The sequence below is a fragment of the Microchirus variegatus genome (genome assembly GCF_963457635.1).
Source record: "Microchirus variegatus genome assembly, chromosome: 2".
Lineage (NCBI taxonomy): Eukaryota > Metazoa > Chordata > Actinopteri > Pleuronectiformes > Soleidae > Microchirus > Microchirus variegatus.
In genome coordinates, this window is record NC_139803.1 from 42087410 (window position 1) to 42096325 (window position 8916).

Sequence of the window (8916 nt, forward strand, 5' to 3'; positions counted from 1 at the left end):
ATTTATGTACGTATATAAAAAAAAAAGGTTTGGTTATTTAATTTTTTTGTCAATTTGTGTTTGATTTGTGTCTCCGCAGAACTCAAGAGAATCCCCTCATTTTCAGGTGTGTTTCTGGATTAAAAACTTCATCGTTTGTTTACTAGTTTATGCTACTCGAAAATAGGCTAAATAGCGTCGGTGCTAATGCTACCACCGTGCTTGGGTTTCCCAATACTGTAGAGAAGGTTACTAACAAGCTAATGCTATCCACCTCACCTCATATAACACCTCACACAACAAGCTAAGTCATGTTAGCGTCAGGCTAACCATTTTCTACGCCTCAAAAATAGGCTCAATAGCAACGGAGCTGACTGCTAATGCTAATAGTGGGTTGGGTTTCCCAATACTGTAGAGAAGGATACTAGCAAGCTAATGCTATCCACCTCACCTCATATAACATCATCTACCTAAGTTAATATATTCAAGACACATCAAGCTAAGCTGTAACAGTAACATCTACTTACTTCTGTGAAACTCCGTCAGCAGTGGGAGTCATGTTAGCGTCAGGCTAACGGCTCGTAGCTGCACAGTGTTTTTCCTCTGCTGACTCATCACGGCTGCCATTTTGAAACCAGGCTGTTGTGCTAGCAAAGTGCTACAGTGGAGTATGTCAATTAACTCAACCCCAACTATTTACTTTGAGCGGAGTTTCTCCGTTAGCTGGGTTAGCTCCTTTGGCGCCTACAGTCGAACTGGAGCGGTCTGTTTATTAAAGATTATTAAAGAGCAGCGCTACAAATAACGTAGCGCACCTGTGTCAGTCGTCATGGAAACGCGTCACGCGTTAATGTACGTTAGCGTTGCAATAATGACCCTTTTTCCGACTCTATTCTACTGCAGTGGACATCAGACTGGACCCGCTCACCGCTCATCAATGCCTTGTTCTCTCGGACGACGGGAAGACGGTCCGAGGTGGAGGAAAACACCAAAGAGTTCCCGACACTCCGGAGAGGTTCGACCTGTTTGGCAGCGTCATGGCGCGCAACAGCTTGACCTCCGGAAGGTCGTACTGGGAGGTAGGGGTCAGCAACAAGACCGGCTGGGACCTGGGTGTGGCGAGGCGTGACGCGAACCGCAAGGGGGCGCTCTCGCTGAAGCCAGACGACGGCTACTGGGCGATCGTGCATTACGAGGAGAGAAAGTACGCAGCGCTGGCGGCGCCACCCGTTAGCCTTTCTCTGAGCGTGAAACCGCAGAAGGTGGGAGTGTTCGTGGATCGCGCTGAAGGCCTCGTGTCCTTCTACGACGCGACCGCTCGCTCTCACATTTACACGTTTGAGAAGTGCTCACTCGGCGGCGAGATCTTGCCGTATTTCAGTCCACATCTCTCGCAAAGTGGCAGAAACTCCGATCCTCTGATTATCTGTTCTGGGTAAAGTCGTAGAGCTTAAATGTAGATGTGTTTTTGTTTTTTTGTTTTTTATCCACTTCTTCCCTGACCCTCTTTTTGGAGTCCCTGCTCAAAAATGACCAAACTAAATAGATTAAACCTCTGCAGTTACAAGATCTATGTGGATTATCTTGGTATCAAAATAAAGATAACACTTGTGAGATTCCACCAGAGGTGTAAGTTTTACTGTAGATGCCACTGTGTCAGAGTGAATGTACATGGTACACAGCATAATTGAAGGATTTTTTTTCTCTCACCTAAAAAAACATTGCATTTTAAAGCAAATATCACCTTTAAAATATGCAGTAGGCGCTTAAAAAAACATGGAGGTCATGTAACAACATGTGGACATGAGCTGTGCAAAGTCTGATGCTGCTGAAATGAAGCAGAGTGAAATAACAGAGGTTTTAGTAAAGAGATGTCTGGGCGTTCTCACTTTTGGCACATCTTGGCACCATCTGTGCCATTTGAGATTTCTTAGGTACCAAATTATTAAAAACCCATTTAATTTTATTTACATGTCACTACAGATCTAAAAAGAACTTGTTTTGAAAAAAATAAAAAAGAGTATGATAACTCGCTGTAAATGGATGCTCCCTGTGCGGTGTGTGATAAAAACTCCGTGACTCTGCAGCGTCTTCAGTTACGCAGCGCCATAGCTCTGGCTTACCTTGGTCAATTAGGGTGATTGACAGCTCGATCCCGGGGGCCACCGTGAAGAAGAGGTTTACGGGAAGATGGTGACTTTTACATATAGAGTACAAATATTGATAAAGGATCTGTGTATTTATATTCACATACCACACACACTGTATCATAAAAGACTATAAAAGCAACGCAAATACAAGCTAATTTGTATTTTATTTTGAAGTATTTTCACAACTAGATTGCATGTAAAAATACAATGACACAATGTTTTGCAGTAAAAACAATTGTTACATCATCTTGCTTTACTATGAATAATGTGAATTGCATACTTGTTTATTGGCTGTGTGATTAGGTTTGGTGTTGGCTTTAAAAACTATTTTTGCAAAGTATTCATGCATCATTTGTACCAACTGGACGGATTTATAGACAAATAAAACAAGTTGAATTTAAAGTGGATTTAAAAAATATACCCCACATTATTTGATGATGGGTATAAGGAGTAAAACGCAATCAGGAACAAATCACATAGCAGGAATAATGAACTTGATTACTTTTAATGCAACAAATGAACTTTAATGGAGGAAGAAGTCAATCATTTACTCTCTCTCAACATTCACTCCACAGTAGAAAACCACTAAATCTGGACATGTAACCCCCTGCCCAAACCTGAGAATTTGCCATCATTCGCACAAACACCTGGTCGTTTTGCTGCAGCTGCACAAACACGGTGTTGCCTCCGTTATCGGTCCAGTCATATGACGGTTTCTGGTCAGAGGTCCTGGCCAAACGCTCGTTGTTCTTCATGAGATACAGGTTCATTCGGTGTGTTCCTCCAGCGTGAACAAAGAAGGTGAAGTAGTAAACGCCCATAACAGGAGCAGTGAAGATTCCTGTGGAAACAGAGTTACTGACGTGGTAAATAAAGCCAAGGTAAATAAAGGCCGTAGCCGAGCTTTTCTTGAGCGACATTTGGATCACAAAAAACTGATCCTAAATCAGGCTTCACTCTATGTCTTACCTGTGAATTCATTGTAGGCGTCGCCGATGTTTGTCAGCACTGTGTTGAAGACGAGCGTTGTGTCTGTGTTGAACGGTCCAATGGCTCCACCTGCATCTATTCCCGCGCTGAAAACAACCTTCCTATTTTCTGCATGCACAACAAAAGAGACGAATCATCAATGTGGCTTTGTTGTGATACGTTTGACAGCACGCCAAGGAAATACAAGAGCTTTGATAAATATTGGTAGACACATCAGGTCTTGGTTTTCAGACCGACCCATGAGGTCCACATCTATTGTCAGCCATTATCATTATTGTCAGACTCTGTAAAAGCTCTACTTTACCTTTGCAGCTCAGTTTTTCGCTCTCCATCAGTCGGTTTTCCAACGCTCCCATTTTTCCTCCCATGTCGGCAGGTTCTTCCATCAGGTCGTCCGTGTCAGGATCGTAAGTTTCCGTCTCAATCGTCTCGGTTCCATTTTCTCGACGAGCGTCCTGGGCCACGGCGAGGCCACAGAACAGCAACACCAACCAAAACATCGCAAGAACGTTTGTCTGGATGCAACGATCTGAAGCTCTGTGTGAGTTACTGACAGAGGAGGAAGTTCATCGTCTGTTTATTTCACCCTAATGTCAACCATTAACTACAGCAGTATTTAATTCATGGCTAATGGTTAATTTGTTGCGGGGTTTTTTTGAGCTTCTTTTAGGAATAGTACCAAAGTTGTACTGTTCATTATATCCACTGTATGTGTATCATTTTTTTTTTATCATAAAAACTAGTTTAGTTTAGTTTATTAGTTTAGTTGACAGGGACCACGCACGGAACCGAGTCTATACCAGAGCTAGCTAACTAGCTAAATTTGCATCTGTGGTCCCTGGGCAGGGAGTTAAAAGATAATAAAAACACAAACTAAACACAACACACTAAACATCTTTGGTTAATTAAAGAGCGGCAGCAACCGGCAGCTAGCGTATGAGAAAGAGCGAAAAAGTGTTAGCATTAGCTACCTTTTTCTTCAGCACTGAGTTGTAGACGTGTGTTGAAAACAACCTTCCTATTTTAGCACGCCAAGCTAAAATATATTTATGAATTCGACACTCATCATAAATATTGCTAGACATCAGGTCTTGGTTTTCAGACCGACCCATTTTAAATAGAAAATTCTCTGTATGCAACGATCTGAAGTGCTATGGCCACATTGGCTGTTTTTACGTGTTGGAATCACTTAATCACAAGCCTTACACTAGACCTTTGTGAGTTACTGGCAGAGGAGAAAGTTCATCATTTGTTTGTCTTATCTTTCTATCTAACAGTTAACTACAGTGGTTAATGGTTCATTTGACAAAAGTGACCTTTATGGCATGTTTAGTTTTGGTTTGGTTTGGTTTGGTTTGGTAGGGTTTTGTTTGGTAGGGTTTTGTTTGGTAGGGTTTTGTTAGGTGGGGTGGGGGAGTTTGCGTTTCTATTAGGAATAGTACCAAAGATTACTGGCCCCAACCAATTCCATTCTTCAGTACCCTTCTATTGGGGTACCAGAGTAATGGTACGGTAAGGACTGACAAGCTTATTGGGACCATACGAAGCTTTGACGTCTTGTTCAGATTCTTAAAGAGCGCCCTGGGCCACGGCGAGGCCACAGAACAGCAAAAACGTTGTAAGAACGTTTGTCTGTATGCAACGATCTGAAGTGCCATGGCCACGTTGGCTGTTTTTACGTGTTGGAATCACTTAATCACAGGCCTTACACTAGACCTTTGTGAGTTACTGGCAGAGGAGAAAGTTCATCATTTGTTTGTCTCATCTTAACGTCAACCGTTAACTACAGTAGTCAATGGTTCATTTACAACAGTGACCTTTATGGCGTATTTGGAATGGTTCCATTTGGTACGTTTTTTTGTGGGGTTTTTTTGTGTTTCTATTAGGAATACTACCACAGATGTACCGTTCATTTATATCCACTGTATGTGTATCATTTTTTTCCCCCATTAAAACTTGTTTAGTGTGGCGGGCACTGAGGGGTGTGCTCACCCAGTTGGGTTATGGGTAATGGGTGTTACAGGAACTGTGTTATCCCTGTCTGTTTTTAGTCCGGACAATAATCCGGACGACATCCAATGACAAACACCTGGTCGTTTTGCTTCAGATGCACAAACAAGGCGTTGCCTCCGTTATCGGCACCGTCGTGTGCCGTTTGGTGATCAGAGATCTGGGCCAAACGCTTGTTGTTCTTCATGAGATTCAGGTGAGTTATGCGCGTTCCTTCGGCGTGAACGAACAAGGTGAAGTAGTAAACGCCCGTGACGGGAGCAGTGAAGATTCCTGTGGAAACAGAGTTACTGACGTGGTAAGTAAAGGCCGTAGCCGAGCTTTTCTCGAGCGACAAAAACTGATCCCGAATCAGGCTTCACTCACTATGTCTTACCTGTGTATTTATTGTAAGCTCCACCGATGTTTGTCAGCACTGAGTTGTAGACGAGCGTCTTGTCCGTGTTGAACGGTCCAATGTATCCACCTCCATGTACTGACGCGCTGAAAACAACCTTCCTATTTACTCTGTGTGAGTTACTGACAGAGGAGAAAGTTCATCTTCTGTTTGTTTCATCCTAATGTCAACCATTAACTACAGCAGTATTTCATTAATGGCTAATGTTTAATTTTTGTGTTTTTTTTTTTTTTATCAGGAATAGTACCAAAGTTGTACCGTATCATTTTTTTTCCTCCATTAAAACTAGTTTAGTTTAGTTTATTAGTTTTGTTGACAGGGACCACGCACAGAACCGGGTCTATACCAGAGCTAGCTAACTAGCTAATTTTGCATCTGTGGTCCCTGGACAAGGGAGATTTTATTATAAGATAATAAAAACAACATTACAGATAAAACATCATACACAACACACTAAACATATTTGGTTAATTTGAGAGCGGCAGCAACGGGCAGCTAGCGTATGAGAAAGAGAGAGAAAGTGTTAGCATTAGCTAACCTTATCTTCTCTGTCCCGGAGAAAATGTTCCACGCTGACACGCTGATGCTGTCTTCTACTTCGTTTTCCACTTTCATCTGCCTGGAACACATCGTCCTTCATCCCTTGTTTTACTTCTACTGTAGTTAAGATGTTTTTTTTCTCCAAATTATGTTCCATGACTTTTGTTCCAAGGAAACAAATGTAAGGGTGAATTCCTGTTCCTTGCTTAACCACTTCTTCCCTGACCCTCTTTTTGGAGTCCCTTCTCGAAAAAGAGATAAATTAAACACATAAATATTAAAAAATATATCCCATATTATTTGATGACGGGAAGATCAAAAGGGGTAAAATGCAACTGGGAACAAATCACATAGCTGGAATAATGAAGAAATAAGTTGTAAATTGCTTTTAATGCAACAGAGGAACTTTAATGGAGGAAGAAGTCAATCATTTCCTCTCTCTCAACATTCACTCCGCAGCAGAAAACCACTAAAGTTGGTCAGGCGAACCGTTGCCCAAACGTGAGTATTTGCCTTCATTCGCACAAACACCTGGTCGTTTTGCTTCAGCTGCACAAACAAGGCGTTGCCTCCGTTATCGGCACCGTCGTGTGACGTTTGGTGATCAGAGATCTGGGCCAAATGCTCGTTGTTCTTCATGAGATTCAGGTGAGTTATGTGTGTTCCTCCGGCGTGAACGAAGAAGGTGAAGTAGTAAACGCCCGTGACGGGAGCAGTGAAGATTCCTGTGGAAATGGTAAATAAAGCCAAGGTAAGTCAAGGCCGTAGCCGAGCTTCTCTCGAGCGACAAAAACTGATCCCGAATCAGGCTTCACTCACTATGTCTTACCTGTGTATTTATTGTAAGCGCCACCGATGTTTGTCAGCACTGAGTTGTAGACGAGCGTCTTGTCCGTGTTGAACGGTCCAATGTGTCCACCTGCATTTACTGCCGCGCTGAAAACAACCGTCCTATTTTCTGCGTGCACAACAAAAGAGACTAATGAGTGACACGTCATCAATGTGGCTTTGTTGTATGATAGCTAGTTTGACAGCACGCCAAAGAAATACAAGAGCTTCGATGCTACACGAATGAGCAAATAAACCCTAAACAGGGCTGCCATCACAGTAACTAGCAGGGACGGGACTTTTTTTGTCGACAAATCGATCGACAATGCGACACGTGCGCACCTCTACAAAAAAATGACGAGTAAAAAACACAAACACGTAAAGTTCGCGACCACGGAGGTTGAGGAAGCTGTGCACGAGAAGATGATCCTGCTGTCCAGGCTCCCTCAAGGTCTCTCATGGTGCGCGCGTCTCGTGGTGCGCGCGTCTCGTGGTGCGCGCGTCTCGTGGTGCGCCCGTCTCGTGGTGCGCGCGTCTCGTGGTGCGCGCGTCTCGTGGTGCGCCCGTCCCGTGGTGCGCGCGTCTCGTGGTGCGCCCGTCCCGTGGTGCGCGCGTCTCGTGGTGCGCCCGTCTCGTGGTGCGCCCGTCTCGTGGTGCGCCCGTCTCATGGTGCGCCCGTCTCATCGTGTGTGTGCGTGCAGTGCGAACGAGGTTGCGCTTAAGTTTAGGACGGGGGTGGGGGACATAACACATTCGCTACACAAATGAAGACGGCATCTCAAAGCGGTCTGGCGAGTGGCGACACGCGTTCCAGCGGATAGTCCGCTTTTTTTCCACACGTGGACCTCGACAATCGACTCTAAAAATGTGTGAAATTCCCATCCCTAGTATCTAGCTTTGCGAATGTTGTTTTAAATATATTTCAGTCATCGTAAATATTGGTAGACACATCAGGTCTTAGTTTTCAGACCGACCCATGAGGTCCACATCTATTGTCAGCCATTATCATTATCGTCAGACTCTGTAAAAGCTCTACTTTACCCTTGCAGCTCAGTTCTTTGATGAGTTTTTCGCTCTCCATCAGTCGGTTTTCCAACGCTCCCACTTTTTCCCTCATGGCAGCGAACTCTTTCAGCAGGTCGTACATGTCAGGATAGCAGAGAGTCTTTGTCTCAATTGTCTCGGTTACATTTTCTTGAAGAGCGTCCTGGGCCACGGCGAGGCCACAGAACAGCAACACCAACCAAAACATTGCGAGAAACTTTGTTGTCTGGATGCAACGATCTGAAGCTCTGTGTGAGTTACTGACAGAGGAGAAAGTTCATCTTCTGTTTGTTTTTATCCTAATGTCAACCATTAACTACAGCAGTATTTAATTAATGGCTAATGTTTAATTTTTGTGGGGTTTTTTTTTTTATCCGGAATAGTACCAAAGTCATTTATATCGTATGTATGTTTACCACAAAAACTAGTGAAGTTTAGTTTATTAGTTTAGTTGACGGGGACCACGCACAGAACCGGGTCTATACCAGAGCTAGCTAACTAGCTAAATTTGCATCTGTGGTTCCTGGGCAGGGAGTTAAAAGACAATAAAAACACAAACTAAACAGCAACAAGACGACGACAACAACACAAACAAAACACACTAAACATCTTTGGTTAATTTAAGAGCAGCAGCAACAGGCAGCTAGCATGAGAGAGAGAGAGAACGTGTTAGCGTTAGCTAACCTTGGTTGTTTTTCTTCTTCTCTGTCCCCGTCTTCTACGTCCTTTTCCACTTTCATCTGCCCGGAATGCATCTCGTTTCATCCCTTGTTTTACGTCTTCTGTGGTTAAGGTTAAGAATGTTTTGTTGTGGCACGTAGCAGCTAGCTGCTGTCTGCTAGCATCGCATACAGTATGTCCCATGACTTCTGTGCCAAGGAAACAAAACCTAACCTTTTGTACTAGGAAGTTTACATATATATATATACATATAAATGCAAATTTTTATGTAATATAGAAGTGTTTTAAACACACACA